This window comes from Sitophilus oryzae, unplaced genomic scaffold, assembly GCF_002938485.1.
Source record: "Sitophilus oryzae breed Bouriz unplaced genomic scaffold, Soryzae_2.0 scaffold_130_pilon_pilon, whole genome shotgun sequence".
In the NCBI taxonomy this organism is placed as follows: domain Eukaryota; kingdom Metazoa; phylum Arthropoda; class Insecta; order Coleoptera; family Curculionidae; genus Sitophilus; species Sitophilus oryzae.
In genome coordinates, this window is record NW_022145960.1 from 753,430 (window position 1) to 778,808 (window position 25,379).

The window sequence follows — 25,379 nt, forward strand, 5'->3', positions numbered from 1 at the left end:
TTTGGCCTAGGATGCCCATTATTTTTTTTAAAATGCCGTGATTGTTTTAGAGGTACCAGTTGAATTTGATTATTTTTTTTCCCGAGTCAGAAACAAATATTATTTATAATTTATGTTAGTAATAAAAAAGAAAAATAAACTGCGATAGTTTTGTCAATATGTATGTATGTTGTTCTGTTTTGTAGACTATTTATTGTATATGTTTCCATGTTGACAAAACATGTTATTAAAAGCCACGCGACTTTTTCCAAACAATCTTTCACCACTTAGGACATAAAGGACATGTAATGTAGTAGGCAGAATTAAAAAGATACGTAACGATTTTTGTTTCTCAAGAAAGAATTTGATGAATTTCGCCATATATATATATATATATAATTTTTTCCCTCGTCCTAAATGAAAAGAAAATGTAAACGTTATAATAAATACTTACTTTTCTAATTTTGCTGAAGTACAAATAGTTGGAGGTTATTTTTAAATATAAATAATAATACAAAGTGCTTAGCTCGACTAATTAAATAGCAATAAGTAAAGTCATATTTTAAATCTTTATTTTTTTTATAAATATAAGGAACTTAAGGAAATAATTAGAACTATCAATTTTAATATATATTTTTTTGAGCAAATGCATATTCAGAAATATTTAAGACAAAATGAATTGTAGATATTTCAAAAGGTAATTAAGAAGAATGGCTCCATTAACGTAATTGTTATTCTGTGTTTTAGATATTAGAGATATGAATAAAATATAGTACTTACTCTTTAATCCTTCATGAATCTTTGTATCACACCTGCCGATACCACAATCAACACTAAGAAGTCGGAGGAAGAAATGAGTTGCTGTCTGGAAACACGTACCAACCACACCAGTGAGATGAAACTTTCCAGCATCACAAGCTTTGTTCAGTTGAGTAAATGTTAAACACGCCGCTCGCCTTTTTGCCTCGAATTTCAATGGATTGGAGATGTATGGAAATTTTTGATACGGATATGGAAGCAATAACCAGCCTGGAGAAAAAACTAATTTGGATGGTTGAAGTAACAAGCCACTGAACCCATAATACCGCAGAGAAGCCAGAAAACCAAGAAATATTAACAAATAAATTTCGCTTGGTTCGAATGAAAACAGTACACTAATGAAGAAAAGAAAAATAATTGTCCAGTATTCCGCTGATCCCAGCAATTTCAAAAGGCCGTCGCCCGTTTGACATTGAAACCAAGCGCGCGGACGAACAGAAGTATGCGATAGATAAGAAGGCAACCAGTCAAACAAAGGCAAAGGCAGTGTTGGTGTGTGCATTACTTAACTGATATGAGCTACGGTTAAAGTCTATGGTTGAAATGGACGCAACCGGACGCAACGTACAAAGACGACGCACTTCTTCAATACGGGTGGTATCGAGTAGGACCCTTATTATTGTACAGGACTAAAGAGTAAACGATAAAAATATTTTTTTTTTATTTTATTTTCATGACTTTCAGGATCAGTGTAGCATTGTAATTAACTTTTATTTTGTATTTGTAAAGAATTTATTGTGTGTTTCCTATTTAAGTCTTTATAGAATATTTTTTTATCGCTGGGGACCAGCTCTCCAAGCCCGGGGGATATGTCAAGACTTAAATAGATGTCAACTTGGGTTTAGATCAAATTGGGGAAAAAACACAAATAATATAATCCTAGTAAATAAAATATAATTCGAGTAAACCAATTTGATATAGGCCCAAGAGATCGGTTACCTGCATGACATCGACACAGATATGTTTTTAAATAACATTGATAATTAAACAATTAAAAAATACAACAATCTCGGGTCGATAGTCAAACACAGGCTGAATAAAGTTCGATTTCCTCATGGTCATAGCCGGGTGAATGTAATTAGACGAAAACAGATTGAACGACGTAACCGGCGATGACCACGAGGGATAGAAAATATAAAAATGTATGCTAAAGAGAGTCGAGAAGTTAGTCCATCGATGTGAGTCGTATTATACAGTTAGTAATTCGCGTCATCAGTCCGTTAGCAGAAGACAGCGCAGACTGAAAATGTTCCTGTAAGTACTTAGTTAACTAAACCATTAAGTCTTGGCATTCCCCAAAATTGTATTATACTGTGAACTTTATGTTAAATAAATGTGTATTTTATTCAATGGTTGTTTTGATTGAGAGAGAGAACCTGGTATAGCGACCCTAGCAAACAACCCCCAGCTAGGTCGCGACAATATGTTTTATATATACTTGTAATATTTTTAAGTCCTTATATTTCTCATGCATGTTTTCTTTTTTCTTTTACAACTATTTGTTTGTTTATATATGCTTATCTCTGTGTATGTTTATAAAATGTATTCACATATCCTGTATTTGTGCTTCTCATACGAAATAAATAAATAATCTACCAATTATTACCAAATTCATGGTAACGCCTATAAAAAGTTAGGTGGCATAATTGTATTGTTCGACGATATCCACTTCTCGATAATCTTATAGACCAGGAGTTCTATCTGGGACTACTAATTCTTGTACTACTTTTTTTATCGCAATGGTACTTATCATAAAAGATAAAATTGAACAAAAATTACGTAAATTGATTCAAATGCAATATGGCGCATATTAGTATGTTATGACCGGATAAATTGACTGGAACATTTCATTTACACAGTATTCCATTTTAAACGCTATAACTTAAGTGGAAATATTTTGAATCTGTTATTGCCATTTTATAAATTTTCTAATGGTTGCAGTGAAAATATCAAACTAGAAACCTTGAATGGAGATTTTTTGAAAGACTGTCGCCTCTTGTACTTATATACAGAGAAGACCAGGCTACTAGTAACATAGCAGCTTGCCGGACGAATTTACGCTTACCCGATTGCGTTTGTACTTATTCACTGCCGGCTAGTCGTCTGGTCAGGCAGTAGGCAGTTGCAGTTGTGCTTGGACGGGGCGGTCGTGACAGACTAGGAATACGACACGAGGAGTTCCGAGCATTTATGATTTTCGTTTTAAGTGTTTACCTTCACTCAAGGTAACATTTAAAATAAAAATACTTAAATATTTATTATTTGAGTGTGTTTACAAGCCAAAACTAAAAATAAATAAATTCTCTAAACCCCAAACTCATTTCCAAAATTATAATATACCTCAATAAAATAAAAAAAAACTAAAATATTACTCTAAATAAAAAAAGTTATAACAAGTGTTCAAAAAGACTACCTTGTGCTAGTTGTAATAACATATTAGGGCTAATAGTTTGGAAAGCCTCTCGTATTTTTACCTGAAGCTCATTCAGATTATTAGCCCTATTATGACCATACACTTTGCATTTTACATAACCCCACAAAAAGAAATCATTGGGAGAAAGATCTGGTGATCTAGTGGGCCACAAAATAGTTCCATGTCCACTAATTGAACGGTTGGGAAGAGTATTGTTCAAATATTCTTGAACAATACGGGCATTGTGGGCAGGGCAACCATCTAGTTGAAACCAGACATTGTGGAATCTTTCTCCCAATAACTCACGAATTCTAGGCACAATCTGCTGTTGTAACAAGTCCAAATACTTGGCAACAGTTAAATTACCCACTATAAAAAATGGACCAATCATATGCTCCCCTACAAAACCACCCCAAACATTTATCTTTTGAGGATATTGCGTGCGTACCTCAAAATATTTGTGTAAATTTTCCCGAGACCAATATCGTACTTGTGTAGGGTTATGACGACTCAATAAATGAAAACATGATTCGTCGGTGAAAACTATACGCCGAATAACATTTTCTAAATTGGCCTTTTCCATTACAGATTCACAAAACACCATACGCCGAAATTGGTCTTCATGGAAAATTTCTTGAGTTTTACGCGCTTTATACGATCGGTATCCATTCTTTTTAAGGACTCTTTTAACCGTGCTAGGTGAAGGATCTGTTACCTCAGCAATTTGATTACTTGAAAACGTGCGATTTTGATCCGCGGTAGCACAAATGAACACTTGCTTTAACTCCTGTTCTTCATTAATCAACACATCAGGCTTTTTGTGTTTTTGTGGGGACACGCACCCATGTGTTTCAAAATTATTAGTAACTCTTGATATAGTAGGTAAAGATGGAATTGGCCTGTTTACAAAAGTTTGTGGAAAAATTGTTTGTATATCCCGATAAGACCTATTTTGGAAATGCCATTTTACAATTTGAATTTTCTCACGAACTTCGTAAACATCCATTATTTTACTTAAAAATAAATTTAACACGACGCGAGAATGTATGTATTCGTTTTGGCTATTAAAACACGAATAAATACAAATTCTGAAACATTCTTGTCACGTATTTACCTATTTTTATTTTATCGCATTTTTTCGCTTGCTTTTTATCCGGCGGACGGGTATACGCTAATTCGTCCGGTTCTGCCTATGTTACTACTACGGTGGTCCGGTCTGTATAACAATACTGATAAACTTATACTCGATAACAATACTTATTATAAATATATGGGGTGACATGACTAGTGACAGAAAATGGTTTTATTTTTCGCACTTTCTTCAGTATTTCAGCAGATTTACTGTAACACAAGCTTTACCTTATAGATAAATTAGAAAGAAAAAAGACTCAAAGTCTCGATCTCGTACATTTATGTTAAAAACTATCTTGCACGTGTTTTGCTCCAACGAGCATCATCAGAAGTAACAGGAATGAATCCAAATAACTAACAAATAATACAAATGTCGTCGTAACTTACAAAACAAATTAAAATTACAGCACAGAAAATATTTATAATGATAAATATTAAACAACACTGAGATGAGGCTGAGCCTAGACGTCATTTACAAAAAGTTGATATAAAACTTGTAAAAATAAAACTTGTGAATTTTATATTACACCATTTAAAAATCATTTTTATTCACTATAAAAATAAATTACAACCTTCTTAAAGCCAAGTAGCAGTGAGAGCCTTTAAAAAATAAAGAAGTGTACGGGCGTAAGAAGAAGTAAATGGGCGTCTAGGGCTTGACCTGGCCAAAATTATCATCGATTGTGATTTTCCAGCTGTCTTTGACATCGTTTTTTTCGATCGTCTGGTATATATTACATTTAATGTTTTTTGAATAACATATTGGAGGCAATCGTTTCTTATTAATGTTTTTATTGTATGTTTTATATCTCTTTTTGATAAATTTTTGTTTGCATATACTGCTTTTGGTCTTAAAAGAAACATACAAATATAGGCAAATATTTAATGCTCTACATAATAACAGGGGTATTATCGTATGTGGGCTTCACAAAAGTTCTAACTTCGTACTGACGTACAGGACCGTTGCACAAATACAAATTTCTATTTTACCGGTACGATAGATGTTTTGGCCTGACGATAATAGACGAGTTAATTATTCCACTGATGTGGGCGTCCCTTAAAAAGGGATAAAACGCCTCGGATGTATTTAAGTATCTTGTTGAAGATTTTCCTGAAGAGACGTCGAGTGTAGGGAAAATTCATTATTTTATGAAAATCTTTTATAAGAATCAGATTATATCGAGTAATTTATGTCATATTATATTTAGTCAATAAATATTGTATTTAGTACAGAATATTTGAACAATTTGCGAGTTTTAGTGTAAATTAAATGAGAGTAATAATAACATAATAAATTTGATTCCATGTTGAACTGGAAATGTTGAACTTAGGAGTCCAACTAGTCCAAAAAAGTAGCAAAATAAGCGTTCGGCATTTAACGTTTTGTGTAAAACTGGCTACGTATTTTTACACAAATGGAGAAGGAAATTAAAGATAAAGGATTATACTATATCCGTATTGTAGCACATTTTTAGACAACTTCTTTATTTTTAAGATTTTGATGGTCAAACATCAACAAAATATTCCTTATGTTTGGACTAAATTTTTCTCGAAAATAAGAGACATAATTTGAAATTCCGTTATGCTTAAACAGAAAATAAATGGTTTACTAAGTCATTCTGACGATTTTGTGCTGACGTAGAGCACTGTTGCAATGCATTTATTTCGCCAGTTCATCCATAACAATAGATGATTAGTCGACCACAATACCCTAGTTAATTTTGCCGCTCGTGTAGGCATCGCTTAAAAAGGGATAACCTTGTATTGTTGTGTTCGATAATGTTGTCGACGTTGCATCTGAAGAAGGATGATACCACCAATTAAATAGAATAGTAAAATAATGATTTAATATTGTACCATTGCGATAAAAAAAGTAGTACAACAAAATATGATTTAATCTGCTGGTCCATAATAAAATAAAAAAAAAACTTGAAAAATTGCCCATTTTTAAAAGGTAGGTAATTTTTTTATACTTTTATTTCGCCACGTATACCTACCAATTATTACCAAATTCATGGTAACGCCTATAAAAAGTTAGGTGGCATAATTGTATTGTTCGACGATATCCACTTCTCGATAATCTTATAGACCAGGAGCGCTATTCTGTAAAATCGGCGGTATCGGTAAGTTACGACAGCTCTCGATACGTATTTGTATATAGTAAAAATGTGTTAATCGTTGTTGTCATAGTTACCGATCGGTCCTATGGCAGATATCGCAAATTTGTACCGACGAAAATCGGTTCTCTACCGTGCTCTTGTGAACCTCACGGTTGAGATACCGAGAGTCGTCGGTACAAATTTGCGATATCTGTCATAGGGCCGATCGGTAACTATGACAACAACAATTAACAAATATTTACTATATGCAAATACGTACCGATAGCTATCGGTATCGGTAAGTTACCGACACAAAACCACCCCAAACATTTAGCTTTTGAGGATATTGCGTGCATACCTGAAAATATTTGTGCAAATTTTTCCGAGACCAATATCGTACTTGTGTAGGGTTATGACGACTCACTAAATGAAAACTTGATTCGTCGGTGAAAACTATACGCCGAATAAAGTTTTCTAAATTGGCCTTTTCCATTACAGATTCACAAAACGCCATACGCCGAAATTGGTCTTCATGGAAAATTTCTTGAGTTTTACGTGCTTTATACGATCGGTATCCATTCTTTTTAAGGACTCTTTTAACCGTGCTAGATGAAGAATCTGTTACCTCAGCAATTTGATTACTTGAAAACGTGGGATTTTGATTAAATCTTGCTTTAACTCCTGTTCTTCATTAATCAACACATGAGGCTTTTTGTGTTTTTGTGGGGACACGCACCCATGTGTTTCAAAATTATTAATAACTCTTGATATAGTAGGTAAAGATGGAATTGGCCTGTTTACAAAAGTTTGTGGAAAAATTGTTTGTATATCCCGATAAGACCTATTTTGGAAATGCCATTTTACAATTTGAATTTTCTCATGAACTTCGTAAACATCCATTATTTTACTTAAAAAATTAATTTAACACGAGAGCTGCCGCGAGAATGTATGTATTCGTTTTGGCTATTAAAACACGAATAAATACAAATTCTGAAACATTCTTATCACGTATCTACCTATTTTTATTTTATCGCATTTTTTCGCTTGCTTTTTATTCGGCGGATATTCGATATTCGATATATCCGGTTCTGCCTATGTTACTACTACGGTGGTCCGGTCTGTATAACAATACTGATAAACTTATACTCGATAACAATACTTATTATAAATATATGGGGTGACATGACTAGTGACAGAAAATGGTTTTATTTTTCGCACTTTCTTCAGTATTTCAGCAGATTTACTGTAATACAAGCTTTACCTAATAGATAAATTAGAAAGAAAAAAGACTCAAAGTCTCGATCTCGTACATTTATGTTAAAAACTATCTTGCACGTGTTTTGCTCCAACGAGCATCATCAGAAGTAACAGGAATGAATCCAAATAACTAACAAATACGCAAATGTCGTCGTAACTTACAAAACAAATTAAAATTACAGCAGAGAAAATATTTATAATGATAAATATTAAACAACACTGAGATGAGGCTGAGTCAGACGTCATTTTTTCATAAAAGTTGATATAAAACTTGTAAAAATAAAACGTGTGAATTTTATATTACACCATTTAAAAATCATTTTTATTCACTATAAAAATAAATTACAACCTTCTTAAAGCCAAGTAGCAGTGAGAGCCTTTAAAAAATAAAGAAGTGTACGGGCGTAAGAAGAAGGAAATGGCGTCTAGGGCTTGACCTCGCCAAAAATTATCTTTGACGTCGTTTTTTTGGATCGTCTGGTATATATTAGATTTAATGTTTTTTGAATAACATATTGGAGGCAATCGTCTCTTATTAATGTTTTTATTGTATGTTTTATATCTCTGTTTGATAAACTTTTGTTTGCATATACTGCTCTTGGTCTTAAAAGAAACATACAAATATGAGCAAATATTTAATGCTCTACAGAATAACAGGGGTATTATCGTATGTGGGCTTAACAAAAGTTCTAACTTCGTACTGACGTACAGGACCGTTGCACAAATACAAATTTCTATTTTACCGGTACGATAGATGTTTTGACCTGACGATAATAGACGAGTTAATTATTCCACTGATGTGGGAGTCTCTTTAAAAGGGATAAAACGCCTCGGATGTATTTAAGTATCTTGTTGAAGATTATCCTGAAGAGACTGCGAGTGTAGGGAAAATTTATTATTTTATGAAAATGTTTTATAAGAATCAGATTATATCGAGTAATTTATGTCATATTATATTTAGTCAATAAATATTGTATTTAGTACAGAGTATTTGAATAATTTACAAGTTTTAGTGTAAATTAAATGAGAGTAATAATAACATAATAAATTTGATTCCATGTTGAACTGGAAATGTTGAACTTAAGAGTCCAACTAGTCCGAAAAGTAACACAAGTTTTACACAAACGTTTTGTGTAAAACTGGCTAGGTATTTTTACACAAATGGAGAACGAAATTAAAGATAAAGGATTATACTATATCCGTATTGTAGCACATTTTTAGACAACTTCTTTATTTTTAAGATTTTGATGGTCAAACATCAACAAAATATTTCTTATGTTTGGAATAAAGTTTCTCGAAAATAAAGACATAATTTGAAATTCCGTTATAATACGGAAATAAATTGAAGTGTTGTGATTACAGTGATATTTAATTTATATGGTTTTGTAACAAATGGCTCTCTGTCTAATGCAAATGCTGAAGCTCTGCAAACCTTAATCAAGCCTTAATCAAAGCACGTGTGTTTGGAATTTTGGACAGTGGATACAGGATCGGGGTAAGCTTTAGGAAGATTTTTCAAATCTAATATATATTTCCTTGGGCCATACACCGCTTTACCCGACTCCTAAGAGCGACCCGAACAGTACAGCGTAATAGACTCTTAAGTTTTGAACTTATATTTTAAAACATGTTGTGTCTTAAGTTTTACAAGTCGTCTTTAAAACAATTTTTTGTTTTAAAGACAAACAAAATTTTTTTAAATTACACAAGCTTAACTCTTCAAATAAAAAAATTGAAATTGTTAAGGCTCTAACTCTCAGAAAGTATCTTAGGGTAATTGAAAATTGAGATATTTTGCGGTTTATATCACTTTCTTTAAAAAGGGTTTTACAAAGCGGCATATTTTAATTATTCATAGTTCGTAAGTCATAGGCTTTAAAACTAAGTTTTTTCGTTTTTTAGTTTTCCTCTCGGTTGTCCTGTAAAATTTAAAAAATGTTAGTTAGGCCTCTTCGTGAGCAAGGCGATGATATGTTCAAAAAAATTTTTTCTTATATTTTTATATAGAATCATCCATTAATAGCACAACATTTTTTACACTCTGTATATTCTATTTTTTTACACTCTGTGTATGTAAATAATTTCGGATTTCCATTGTCTTTATTTTACTTACACAATGTTTTTTCAGTAGAAGTGTTGGATCCATCAGCACTGCTGTATACAGGGTTGTTCACCACATGCGACACGGAGTATTGTAGCTAAACGATTATATTTTTACAAATTATAAGTTTTGGGTTCCATGAAGGACTATTAGAGGTACAATTCAAAAATAATTTTACAAGATACAGAGTGTCCCAAATAAGTAAAAAATATCAAAGTTGTATTTTTTTAAATGGAACACCCTGTATATTATTATGTTTTTAGTTACTACGATTAAAATAAAGGTAAATTTGATTTATTACACTTAAACCTTACCGTTTTTGAATTATTTTCAATTTTGTGAAATTGCAGTAAAAATTTTAAGGCTTTATTTCTCCAAGGGTATCAAAGTTTTTAATACTAAATATTTACTGAAGTTTATTTATTGATCAGTTATTGTGTTGCAATAATAAAAATAATACTACCTTATACAGAGTGTCTAAAAATTTATTTTAAATAATTTCTAGCTTTAAACGCCAATAACTTAACAATGTACTTAAACAGCCGTTAAACGGTAGCCTACTAAAATGCCGTTAATAGATATTGTGACGTCGTTCATGTCGGCGGAAAGTAATGCCTGGCTATAAGCATTTTGCAAGAGCACCTGTGGTTCCGTGACTGAGGCTATCGCTTCGTGAGCGAAAGGTCCGTGGTTCAAAACTCACGCCGACCAAGACTTTTTTATATTTTTTTTTGCTTATAGCGTGATCTTATTGCATCGGTTTCACTCTTTTTGATTGGATTGGTTTAGTTATTTGGCGGGTTGGTTAGCGTGGTTATTTGAAGGGTGTTAAATCATTGGTTAGTTGGTTATTTGATGGGGTTGGTTCGTTTTTACTAATTTATATTTGTTTTTTATATTTTTTATCAGTGTCGATGTTAGTTGCGTTGGTTATTTGGTGGGGTGGATAGCGTTGGTTAGTCCTTATAAAATTCCTATATTTCATAAAGCCGTGAAGTGCGTCACATCAACGATGTCATACCTATTAACGGCATTTTAGTAAGCTACCGTTTAACGGCAGTTTAAGTACAGCCATAACTTAATGTTAAAATGGAAAACAAAGTCCAAACATTAAGTTTTACCATGGGCCACCACTTTGTGAGAATGAACAAACTTTATAGCCAATAACTTCTTTAATTTAAATGCAACGCTCTGTATATTTTAGGAGAATCAGATGCACAATTTAATTGTTTATCAAATTATATTATACCATTTTTTACCTATACCTTCAAGTTTTAGCAGTTCTTACAATTTAGACCTCATTTATCAATATACCTATGGAATATTGACATTTTAGATTGTTTTTAAAGCAACAAATGTACAAAATGTACAGGCCAGTAATATTATCGTTTTTAGTAAAACGATAATGTTACTGATATTTTTTACTACTATTTACTACTATTTGTATGCAAAAAGAAAACTATTTAAATCTTTATAAAAGAGTATACCATTAATTAAATTACACCATTATTTCCGCCCATATACTAATTAATTACATACTTAATTGTGTTCGTTAATAAATTATTCCAAATAAATGTGGATTTGAGTCAGAAATCAATATAATAATAAGTTATCAAAATGAACGTCTCTGTTGTTATAAATAAGCATTTATTAAAAAATTAAATATCATTTTTAAGGTGTTACTTTTTACCACACTGTCTAATGCACATACAAAACTCAGTTTTTTAGTATTTGGGGCAATTATTATTAATCAACGCAAACAGTCAGTTAATGTAGTTTGAATACTGGAATCATATTAATTGGCCCTCTTTAACAAATATTTAAATAGTTTGTTTTTATTTTTTAATGAAATAAACGAATTACATATATCGACAATATTAGTATCTGTACTATTTACAAATTTGGCACATCTTTAAAAAATATATTGATAAATAAGTTCTAAATTACAAGAAAATGCATTTTCTACGGAAACTTAAAGCGATAAGTAAAAAATCGTATAATACAATTTGGTAGACAATTAAATTGTGCATCTGATTCTCATAAAATTTACAGGGTGTTCGATTTAAATTAAACAAGTTATTGCCGTTAAAAGCTAATAATTATTTAAAATAAATTTTAGACACTCTGTATAAGGTAGTATTATTTTTATTATTGCAACACAATGACTGATCAATAAATAAACTTCAGTAAATATTTAGTATTAAAAACTTTGATACCCTTGGAGAAATGAAGCTGAAGAATTTTTGCTGTAATTTCACAAAATTGAAAATATTTCAAAAACGGTAAGGTTTATGTGTAATAAACTTTAATCAAATTTACCTTTATTTTAATCGTAGAAACTAAAAATGTAATAATATACAGGGTGTTCCATTTAAAAAAATACAACTTTGATATTTTTTACTTATTTGGGACACTCTGTATCTTGTAAATTTATTTTTAAATTGTACCTCTAATAGTCCTTCATCAAACCCAAAACTAACAATTTGTAAAAATCTCATCGTTTAGCTACAATACTCCGTGTCGTATGTGGTGAACAACCCTGTATAGAAAAGCCACACATAAAAAAGAGGTATAATAGTTAAAACAATATCTCATTGAGTTGAATGTAGAATGTTTAGGAAGGGAGTTGATCACTGCGACCTTACACACCTATTGTGTGTAACACTTTCTTGAGATAAAACGGGTTATAACTCATCATACAGTCTCAGCGCTTTGACAAAAGCCAGTATCTGTGACGGCTCCACAGAGTCTAGCTCTCCATCCTCGACATAAGCCGTACCAAACACTCAGTGATAAGGTGTTCTGGTGTTTCCCCATTTTCCCCACAGAACCTTCATTCGCCGTTGTTCCTCAGCTTCAGTCTACTGAGGTGTCCGTTGAGAAGACAGTGTCCTGTTAGAAACCACGTGACAATCCGAAGATTGTTTTTACTTAAATCAAGGAAAATCTTTAATTTTTCCTGTTCGTAAGTTCTGAGGAACTTTTTCGAGTGTCTTAGACCGTTGGAGGACTCCCATTCCAGGTCATGTACCTAATCAGTATAGATTATGATGGTAATTTAGAATGATAGTGAAAACTGAGAAAAAAAGACATATTTTCACAAATTCCAATCCATTTAAAAAAACTACAAATTGAATATAAAATTTTATTTGAATCGCCTTGTGGGCATCTATAAAAAGACTTTAAAAGTACGCTTTGCTCAAGTTAGTGATTGCGAAATTAATTCTCAAATAGGAAGCTAAAAATGGAGTTTTTTTCTTTAGAAACACGGGTTAGTCTTAGTAAAGAATTGCGTATCGTAAATCATAAAGTTATGCTTAGTTACAAAAAGTGTTTCCAAAATGTCAACTAAATATTTTTATATTTTAATTATTTACTGGTAATGCTGTCCACTAAGCCTTTCGGAAGTCTATATATAAATAGTGTACCTCTTGATCTTTTGCCGTTATTTCTTTCTTTAGTTCGTAAGTCACTGGCTTAAACAAAAGCTTTTTTCGTTTTTAGTTTCCTCTCGGTTTGTCTCCTGTAAATTAAAAATGCTAGTTAGACCTCTTCGTGAGCAATGCGATGATATGTTCAAAAAAATTTTTTCTTATATTTTTTTTTTTTTTTTAAATAAATTAATATCCCGATTTGCTTTACATCGTGCTATTTTTTACACTCTATTTTTCCACTGGTTAGGATTTCCATTGTCCTTTATTTATTTACTTATACAATGTTTTTTCAGTAGAAGTGATGCATCAATTAGCACTGCTGTATATAGAAAAGCCACACATAAAAAAAGAGGTAAGGTCACAGTTAATCACTTGTGACCCTTACAGAGATATAACGGGGTTATAACTCATCACACAGTCTCAAGACTTTAACAAAAAGCAAAGTATCTGAGACGGCTCCATAGAGGCTAGCTCTCCATCCTCGACATCCAGCCGTACCAAAGTTTATTCGGTGATGAGGTGTTCAGGTGTTCTGGTGTTTCCCCATTTCCCCACAGAATCTGCATTCGCCGTTCGTTTCTCAAGTTTCAGCCTGCTGAGGTGTTCGTTGAGAAGACAGTGTCTGTTAAACTGTTAGAAACCCCATGAAAATCCGAAAATTGTTCTTACCTAAATCGAGGAAAATCTTTAATTTATGAATTGTGTAAGTTCTGAGACTTTTTCTGGGTAATATCTTTGACCGTTGGAGGACTCCTATTTCAGGTTATGTACCTACTCAGTGCAGATTATGATGGTAATTTAGAGTGATAGTGAAAACTGAGGAAAAAAATAATTATAAAAAAAAAAAAATACATTTAAAAAAATTACAAATTGAATATAAATTTTTATTTGAATCACGTAGTAGACATCTATAAAAAGACTTTAAAAGTACGCTTTGCTCAAGTTAGTGATTGCGAAATTAATTCTCAAATAGGAAGCTAAAAATGGGGTTTTCTTCTTTAGAAGCACCAGTTAGTCTTAAGAATTCGCGGATCTATAAATCATAAGTTATGCTAGTTACAGAAATTAATTTCAAAAAAAAAAAAAAAAAAAATGTTTTATATTTTAATAATTTACTGGTATGCTGTCATAAGCCTTTCGGAGGTCTATATATAGTAAGTGTACCTCTTGATCTTTTGCCGTTATTTCTTTCTTTAGTTCGTAAGTCACTGGCTTAAAACTAAGCTTTTTCGTTTTTTAGTTTTCCTCTCGGTTGTCCTGTAAAATTTAAAAATGCTAGTTAGACCTCTTCGTGAGCAATGCGATGATATGTTCAAAAGAACTTTTTCTTATATTTTTATATAGTATCATCCATTAATAGCACAACATTTTTTACACACTCTATATTCTATTTTTTTACACTCTGTGTATGTTCCATAATTTAGGATTTCCATTGTCTTTATTTATTTTACTTATACAATGTTTTTTCAGTAGAAGTGATGCATCAATTAGCACTGCTGTATATAGAAAAGCCACACATAAAAAAAGAGGTAAGGTCACAGTTAATCACTGTGACCTTACACATCTATTGTGTGTTCCTCTTTCTTGAGATATAACGGGTTATAACTCATTATACAGTCTCAAGACTTTAACAAAAGCAAGTATCTGAGACGGCTCCATAGAGGCTAGCTCTCCATCCTCGACATCAGCCGTACCAAAGTTGCCGCACTCAGTGATAAGGTGTTCTGGTGTTTCCCCATTTTCCCCACAGAATCTGCATTCGCCGTTGTTCCTCAAGTTCAGCCTACTGAGGTGTTCGTTGAGAAGACAGTGTCCTGTTAGAAACCCCATGACAATCCGAAGATTGTTTTTACTTAAATCGAGGAAAATCTTTAATTTTTCTCGGTCGTAAGTTCTGAGGAACTTTTTCGTGTATCTTTGACCGTTGGAGGACTCCTATTTCAGGTTATGTACCTACTCAGTGCAGATTATGATGGTAATTTAGAGTGATAGTGAAAACTGAGGAAAAAACATATTTTCACAAATTTCAATACATTTAAAAAAATTACAAATTGAATATAAATTTTATTTGAATCGCATTGTGGGCATCTATAAAAACAAGTGTTGAAAAGGACCACCTTCTTGTGCTAGACAGAAGCCTAGGCGGTCGTAAAATCCCCGTCTGACATTGACTAACATATTAGGGCTAATAGTTTGGAAAGCCTCTCGTATTTTTACTTGAAGCTCATCCAGATTATTAGCCCTATTATGACCATACACTTTAGGTTTTCATTCACTCCACAAAAAGAAATCATTGGGAGAAAGATCTGGTGATCTAGCGGATCACAAAATAGTTCCATGTCCACTAATTAAACGGTTAAACACTTGCTTTAACTCCTGTTCTTCATTAATCAACACATGAACATTGTGTTTTTGTGGGGACACGCTCCCGTGTGTTTCAAAATTATTAATAAATCTTGATATAGCAGGTCAAGATAGAATTGGCCTGTTTACAAAAGTTTGTGGAAAAATTGTTTGTATATCCCGATAAGACCTATTTTGGAAATACCATTTTACAATTTGAATTTTCACACTAACTTCGTAAACATCCATTATTTTACTTAAAAATAAATTTTACACGAGAATTGTCGCGAGAATCTATGTATTCGTTTTGGCTATTAAAACACGAATAAATACAAATTAGGAAACATTCTTATCACATATCTACCTATTTTTATTTTATGGCATTTTTTCGGCTGCTTTTTATCCGGCGGACGGATATACGCTAATTCGTCCGGTTCTGCCTATGTTACTACTACGGTGGTCCGGTCTGTATATGTGTGGCTTCATAAAAAAATATCTGTCTTTGAGTTGACGCACAAGACCATTGTCAAATATTAATGTCGGTGTTCTACCCACTCAATAGAGGTTTTCCTGACGAAGATAGAGGAGTTAATTATGCCACTGGTGTGGGCGTCACTTAAAGGGGTAAAAGGTCTCGAATATATTGTAGGGTCTTGTTGAAGATGGGTCCGGAAGAGACATCAAGTTTAGGGAAATTTCATTATTGTGTGAGAATGTTATCTAAAGATCGTATAAACGTAACCCAAATGAGAAATTTTAGTAATAATATTTTTAGTCAATTAATTAGTATATCTGTTAATTAATAATGTAAATATAGATGTTACTATTTTATTTTTATTTGAAATTAATTATGTTTACTGGAATTTTTTATTACAAATAAAATAAAATAAAAATGTTATTTGCTTTTATACATTTATATAAGTTTTATTGTTTATATCTATTTTCAAGGTCTAATGATGGCTGGAATTGCCGAAACCGGTCACCAATAAAGAATTTTGTTGACAGTGGTTTGGACTGTGTTCTTGATTTTAACATTAAACATATTATGTTTTATGTTGCAATACACATAAATATGAGCCGTTAAAGACAATACGTTATTCCTTGATATTTCTTTAAAAATTAAAATATCCTGCAAGATAATGAACAAAAGCATTATAGCGACAGGTAATCAATTTCGCAAGCAACTAACTATAGTATTATCCTTGTTTATATTATATATATCAAGGGTATTATTTTATTTTTGTGTTTCTCAACATCGAAAATTTAAAAAAATATAGGCCCATTTTCTATAAAGTAAACGCCGCTCTCCATAGGCGTTCTATTAAAGTCAAATAAATTAAGTAGTGTATTTTAGTATATGATTGATAATAAATACATGTTAGGTAAATAAACCTTTTTACAAAAATAAGAATAAATAAAGAAGAAAATATGATTGAAAAAGAACGGAAACTTAACTTAATTAGAGTAATATAATCTAACAAGAAAGAGAATTGCATTTTACTAACATATACGGGAATAACGTAAGAATTATTTTATGATTATCTGACACGAAAATTAACATTTTACTTCTAAATTTTCCCACGAGTAAGAAATATATGTAGATAAAAACATCTAGATAAAAATTTTAGCATATTATGTATTTATCTGGAATAATGATTCTAATTATGTCATTTTTTTGATTGTTTAGGTTTTTAAAGCAAACATATTTTAAGAACAAAAGATTGAAAAATGTAATTATCTTACAAATAACTTTTTTTTTCTTTAAATTGCAGCTGTTATAACGTGAATCAGAAGAATAGGGAATAGGGAAGTAGGGAATAGGTCATATTTTTTATTTTATGTAATAGTTTAATTTCTAAAATTGAAACCTAACGTATTGCCACTGTCATAAATTCTTCTAGCCATTTTGTATTGTTTACAAATTTGTCTATGAAATTGTTTATGAATTTACACGTGTACAGATATAACGGCAAGGTTGGGAGTAGTTGCAGTTTGTTAAAAAAAGGTGGTGGAAAAGTCAATAAATCTGAGCAAAATGTATTTTGAGGTGGTAGAATGTAGAAATGAGCGGGAGGGGGGGTTAATCACTGCGACTTCACAGACCTATCGTCTCCCCCTTTCTTGAGTTATAACTCATCATACAGTCCCAGGGCTTCTGTTCAGTATTTTCCGTAGATCAATGCATAGAAGTACAAACTTTAAACCTTGTTAACAATATAAAATGCCTGTTTAATTACCATAGTTTCACAGTAAGAAAAGTTTTTAGAATCTAGATTCTCTGGAATATAAGAATATTCTCATATTTTTAAATCCTTGCAAGACAAATTGCTGTTTGCCTATTGTTATTGTCAATCCATTTATTTTCTGAAACGTTACAAGTCTGTTGGTATTTTTGAAGTGTCTGTATATAGATGTATGAACGAAAACGTTATTCGACAGACAACCGTATTGAAGTAAGTTCTTGAAACTAAGACCGCTATGAGTAGCAATGTCATAGCTACCCCAGCGTTAAGCTTGTAATTTTTAGTTGTCTAGAACAGAATATATATATTATCAATTAATTAAAATTAAGTGGTTTTCCTGCATCCGTGATATTTTATTTATACCGGGTGCGTCTCAAAAGTGGCTCACCCCTATAACTTTTTTATTTCTTCAGATAAAAAACGCGATTTGGTATGTTAGTATATGCCATAAATTGGAATTTATTGACGTATTTAATTGTTTTTGGTCACTTCTTGTATCACCGGAAATGACTACAACTTTTAACAAAGTAAAAAAATACCAAGGTTGTCATTTAAAAATCAAAAGTTGTAGCCATTTCCGGTGAAACAGGAAGTGACCGAAAACAATTGAATACGTCAATCAATCCTAATTTATGTCATATACTAACATACCAAATCTCGTTTTTTTAACTGAAAAAATAAAAAAGTTATAGGGGTTAGCCACTTTTGAGACGCACCTGGTATAATATATATGTTACGGTTAAGGTCCGATGTCCGCTTAATGTCGACAATACCCGGTTAATCTCGAGAATAACATACAACAAAACAACCAAACTCAAACATTAACCGGACATCGGACTTTAACCGTAACATATACATCAATTAGTTACTACAATAATTAACTGTTTACTATATATTTATTTTTTGTTTCAGGTGAGTTCAATTTACAGTATTAAAGTTATATGCATGACCGAAATACAGGGTAAGTTACAGTTTTACTACACCAACTGCATTGATGCTGATGAAATTGCAGCAAATGCAATTTCATCATGATGACTGCCCTAATAAAATTGGCAATTCATCTCTTAGAAATTATGGATAGTTCATTTTATTCAGATAATTAAAAAAGTCCAATCATTCGCCATCATAGAATTCCTGCCTAAACATTTACTGACCAACGGTCTTGGTGCTGAACTACTTGCATCAAGGATAGGTTTAGACCAGTGGTGCATATTGTTAAGATTCGCACCTTCGTTCGGTGCAATATGAAAAGTGACCCAAAAGACATAAACTTTATAATATAATAATAAATAACACAAATTACAGGTAAGACACGAAAACATGTGAAATCAAGGACGAACTTGGATTAATAACTAAATGACGTTACATGAAATAAACCCCTAGTTTTCGGCCATACGAAATTCGGCCGTTTTCTGTTAAAAGCAATATGGCGGCACAAAATTCCTAGAACTTTTAATAAAATTATTGATTGTCCGACTTTTAGATATTTCAATCTGAGAACTACCTACGTATAATTAACTAAGAAATTCGTAAAAATTATATGGATGGACGGTAATGTTACATAAACATGTTTATTTTCGTCATTTTTTTTAAGAAAACGTCCGAAATTCGGATGCATGATAAGTGAACTTCATAGATAAATGCAACAAGTTTAGATTGGAAAGCCCCTAAAAATTTTGGGTCGCGAAATTATTTTGGGTCGCGACCGTTATACGCGATCTGGCGCTGCTATAGCGGTCGCTAAGAACAACGGCAAACAAAAACAGAAATAATTCTCTCTTGTCAAAGTCAGAATCTTCAAAATTCATAATAATCTTTCAAAATCTAAACCGCTCTCATTAAAGAAATTCCGAAAAGTGTTTATAGCGTCCATTTTCAAAGTAATTATTCCTATCTTATGAATTTAATTCAAGTTTTATTTACTCCAACTGGTGATAATTGTGAAAAAGTGGCATTAAAAACTTAAAAAGCTGTGCTGTGAACTGTGAACTGCAAAAACCATCGTGGATCGTGGCATAACGTCGGTTTCCAAAGTTTGATAGGTATTTCATACATGCGTCCTTATATAAAATAAAGTTTCTTGTATGCAACCCACTGTGTTTTATTTATAAAATTAAACGAAAATAATAATAAATTTGAATAAACAATATTTGGCGATATAATTCCGGAAAAAGCCGAACAGCTCCGAAATTTTCATAAGTTTTGGGTCGCGACCGTTGCAAGAATAGCGCCAAATAGTGTTTACATTGTCCTTATGGGCACTTTCCAATCTAAACTTGTTTCATTTATCTATGGTGAACTTAAACGTTTTGATATTTTAACGTAACTAATTTACCTCTTTTTGTTTCCTAGGTTACTACTATAATTTTTAGACTATATAATCCTAAGCGGCACGGCAGCCTAACATGATTTATTCTTTTAATATCTCCGATTAGAGAGAAGATAGAAAGTTGCGGTTTGCGCTGATATTTTCGAAATTTTGTGCTCTCTTTAACTGCGCAAAGAGAAATATAGCCTTCTATTTAGATTTTTTATGCAAAAGCGCAATATCTGTAATGACAGCGCCCTCTAGCTACCACGATAAAAATTATGGAAACAAAATTTATACTGGAAATCATTAAGGAAGAAAAGCTCTTTTAAACGAGCCCTAGTTTGATTAAATTGGCTAATCTAAACCAGAATTATCATTATTTTAATAAAAGCCAGTTTAACCTTCCCTCACCACTTTGTTTTATGAGATAGAGCAAAATACTTTATATCAAAAAAATTACAAATTTCTCGACGATTACAATAATTATATTTAAAATACCTGTTCACCTGCATATTTTTGAGAAAAAACCCTGTTTTATGATTGGCTAGCAGAGAAACGCCCCCTAGCTGACATTTTTCGAACTTGAAAATAATTTCCAGCGATTTCTCTTGGTCGATTTACTTATTAGAATTTTTTTCCCAAAGTTATACGATAAGTAGTTTCTGAGATACAGCTATCGTCCATTCTTAGTTGGCCACCCGGTACAGAGAACCTCCAAAGGAAGGTGAGAGAGTTTCCTCTTGGTGGTTAATAAAACCCTTTCAGTTTTGCTTTGTTTTAGACTACCTGTGCGATCCATCGAGTTAGCCACTCTTTGTTTTCCTGCGTTAGCAACACTCATAAGTGTTTTTTTATTTTTTGGTCTTTACCACCATCGCTACATTATCGGCAAAGCCGATTAGTGTCTCTCCCTTGGACATAACTGTTTCCAGAAGGTCGTTGTACTGAATATTCCATAGTAAAACATGTCTCTACCTCTGTGGCGGATTTATCTCTTCAAAAAAGTCCTATGGGTATTTCGCCACTTTAAGAAAATATACAAAATAAAATAGTTATTTTTTGTAAACACTGTTGGCGGTAATACGGAAACCAGCTCGTCAGCAGTGATTTATTAATAACTAACGGACAAAAAAAATGCTTAACAGTTCGGGAAGTATATCTCTTCACGTCTTCGGAAGCAAAAAAACACAAACAACAAAGAAAAATTCACAGTACTTTACAAAGATGCAACCGAGGGGGCATTGAAAATTATGAATAAAAACGTAAAAATATGATTAGTGTTAATATGAGTGTATTACATACATATGTTTAAATAACGAACTTAACAAAAAACAACAGATTTAAAGATTCATTGAAAAAGTAGTAATGTTAAAATTAAATAAAACATTATCAATAATAATTATGCGATCGCACCTATCCGTAAAACAAGCAAGCAGAAAAAAGAATTCTTACGGAAAGTTACACTTTACCATATAATTTTTTGACTGTTAAAGGCAAACCCCATTTAAACACAAAACTTTTTAATACCTACTACTGTATCTAAAAGACTTTTTTTAATTCTTAGCCACGCTTCTGTTTTTCTTGGCTGGTGTGCGTCACGTCACAGATTAACAGGCCCACGTTTGCACCACAAGGCGATGCTGCAGACCACTAGGTAGACCGGTCGTAGAAATTTATGTTATACAACTTGTAGTCAATCTACACAAATATTATCAAAAACTTTTTTCCTTTTAAAATGTGTTCAGATTTTGTAAAAGTCAAAATCGTAAAACTTAAATTTGATATGAGTTTCTTAGTTTTTAACTAATATAGTGGCGAATTACAAAAATTCCTTTTCAATGAAAATTAATGAGTTAAATAAAATAATTTAATAAATTACTAGCGTTTTCTCGCGACTACGTTCGCGTTACACCTCGAATCGTTCATGCATTGATTTAAATGATTTTTTACTTCTTTATAATAATAATAATAATAAATAACAGTTACTAACCTGGAGACGGACTTTACAATGTACCGTGGCAAATTGTATGCACAATTTATAAAGGTTTTCCCAAACCTTAAACACTTAAGTGAGCAACGCATCGCAGATCAACGCAGGACCATAGTAAGTAGGAATCTTCTTTCTCAAGAGACACTGGCCAGAATCAAGGAACAAATAAGACTAGAAATCAACCCAGAAACAACTATTGACATACCGCCACAACCACCGCAGAGCGAAAGCATACGTGAAGCTGAGACAGAGACTGCACTACCGACAGAGATTACACTACCTACCGAACAAACCCAATTGGATTATCTATACGAATCAAACCTAATTAAGTTTTATGGCTCCAATCCCAACCTCAGACCATCACTTCCGAAAATAAAATACACAGCACAAACAACAACAATCATCGAGAGAGTTAACGCTATCCTATGTGATAAACTGAAAACCAGTTTCAATTTAGAAGAAATACATGTACATATATACTGTGCGGCCCTAACTTGTCTTACACAAAATGGTCAAGATGTAGCCCAACGTCCTAAGGAAAATAAGAAACCTATACCACCCTGGGAAAAAAGAATGTCTGACAAAATCAGCAGATTACGTAGAGACATAGGTCGCATGCAACAACTTTCTAAAGGAAACGATAGTGAAACCCTTTTAAAGAAGATATCAGAAGACATAACGACTAGATTCCGTCAACTAAGCGGCCAAACCCAGAAAGACTTTGTTATCGATACTCTAAATTCATTAAAACAACAGCTAGCAGTACATACAGACAAACTCAAACGGTACAAACGAAGCCACCTACGACGGATGCACAACGCCCAATTCACCCAAAACGAGAGGTGCTTCTACCGCAACCTTGGAAATAAGGCAAATAAAGAAAACCCCCAACATCCAAATGCCATAGACTCAAACCAACTAAATCAATACTGGAACAACATCTGGTCGTCTCAAGGAGAGCATCAAATAAATGCCGCATGGATAAACCAGGAGCGTGAAAAACATCAGAACGTAAGAATGGAAGACACAATAATTACCTTGCGCGACGTTGAAAGTGCAATAAAAAAATTACCTAATTGGAGAAGTCCAGGGCATGACGGAATTCACAACTTTTGGCTCAAGAAATTTTCCGCTACTTACAACCACCTAGCGAGAGAATTTACTGAAACTTTGATTGACCCCAATAAAATGCCCGTCTTTCTAACGGAGGGAATTACTCACCTTCTACCAAAAACAAAAAACCCAGATAATCCTTCCCAATATCGACCCATCACCTGCCTTCCATCAATTTATAGGATATTTTCAAGCTGCATTAGCAGTAAAATATATACCTACCTGGTCACCAATAACATCCTACATGAAGAGCAAAAAGGTTGCAAAAGCAGGGCAATGGGCTCTAAGGAACAGCTTGTAATGGACTCGGTGGTTTTGTAGCAAGCCAGACATAACAAAAGAAATCTCTTCATGGGCTATATTGACTATCAGAAAGCGTTCGACTCCATACCACACAGCTGGCTGTTGCAAGTTCTAGAAATCTACAATGTTGACCCCAAAATCTGCCGATTCTTTAAAGAGACCATGCCTTCATGGACGACCTCCCTCAACCTCAGGTCTGCTCCCTTTGACATAACATCGCCAAAAATTCCAATTCGTAGAGGGATATTCCAAGGGGATTCTTTTAGCGCCCTTTGGTTTTGTCTAGCCTTAAATCCACTATCGCGGATAATCAATGAAACAGGTTATGGATTCTCACTACGAACGAGAAACAGACGTCATCTCATTACACACCTACTATACATGGATGACTTGAAGATATATGCTGCAACAAAAAACCAACTTGAAAACCTTCTGCGTACCGTTCATAAAATCAGCGCAGATATTGGAATGACCTTTGGTACGAGCAAATGTCAGACTGTTTCAATCATAAGAGGAAAACTATGCGAAACACCAGAATTGAATCTAGATGAGAAAACTATTATCTCCGCAATGTCGACTGAGCCGTATAAATATCTTGGAATGCTACAAACACACAAAATAGAACATGGAATTATTAAAAACCGCCTATCGACCGCCTTCCGACTGCGACTTACCTCCCTTCTAAAGACAGGTTTGAATTCTAAGAACCTCTTTAAAGCAATAAACACTTATGCCCTACCGGTTCTTACATATTCTTTTGGAATAGTCAAATGGACCCATACAGACTTGGAATCCCTAAATCGCCTGGTACGAACAACCTTACCAAATTTAGAAATCACCACCCAAGAAGCGCTACGGAACGGGTGACCCTCCCTCGAAATCTTGGAGGTAGAGGTTTACTGGATGTTGTTAATGTCTGTCGGGAGCAAATAAAGAGCCTCAGAGAATACTTTTATACCAAGAACAGCAACCTTTACGTCACGGTGTCTTCAGCTGATGTCAAATACACCCCCTTGAACCTCAGTAGAAACAATATGGTGCTTTTCCAACTCCTACATCAATCACTAATAAAATAGCTACTTGGGGAGCCAAGGAGTTACACGGACGGTACCTAAATGAGCTAGATCAACATCACATTGAAAAGGTGGAATCATTGCACTGGTTAACATCAGGTTATCTCTACCCAGAAACCGAGGGATTCATAGTGGCTATGCAAGACCAAGTTATTCCAACACGCAACTACCGGAAACTCATCCTAAAGGAGAATATATCAGACAAGTGCCATAGATGTGATTCTGGAAGTGAAAACATAGAAGACATTTTATCAGGGTGCAGTAATCTTGCGAGTACAAAGTATCTGGAAAGACACAACAGAGTCGCATCAATCATCTACTTGGAAATTCTCAAACAATTCAACATTGACCGAGAAATCCAAGCGCCCTACTACAAATATCATCCACCACCCGTAGTCGAAAATAATAGTGTCAAAATATACTGGGATAAAACAATCTTAACAAATAAAACCGTTAGAAGTAACAGACAGGACATCACGCTTATAAATAAAATTAAAAAAACAGTTTTACTAATTGATATTTCTATTCCTAACAACAACAATATACAAAGCAAGTTTACAGAAAAAATAACAAAGTATCAAGATTTGAGAATAGAAATAAAAAATATATGGCAAATGGAATCGGTCCAGGTAGTCCCGTTGATTGTCTCGACCATTGGAATTATCCCGGTCAACCTGAAAGAACAATTAAAAGTAATTGGAATACCTGAAAATACTTACCGCCTAATGCAGAAATCTGTGCTGCTTGATGCTGCTAACATTGTTCGTTCC

General features: G+C 33.1%; 1 protein-coding gene across 1 annotated transcript in view; it reads left to right on the forward strand.

Moving 5' to 3' along the window:
* The window catches only part of LOC115874968, a gene marked incomplete in the record, with an annotated part of 636,162 nt that overhangs the window by 256,817 nt on the left and 353,966 nt on the right, over positions 1–25,379 (forward strand).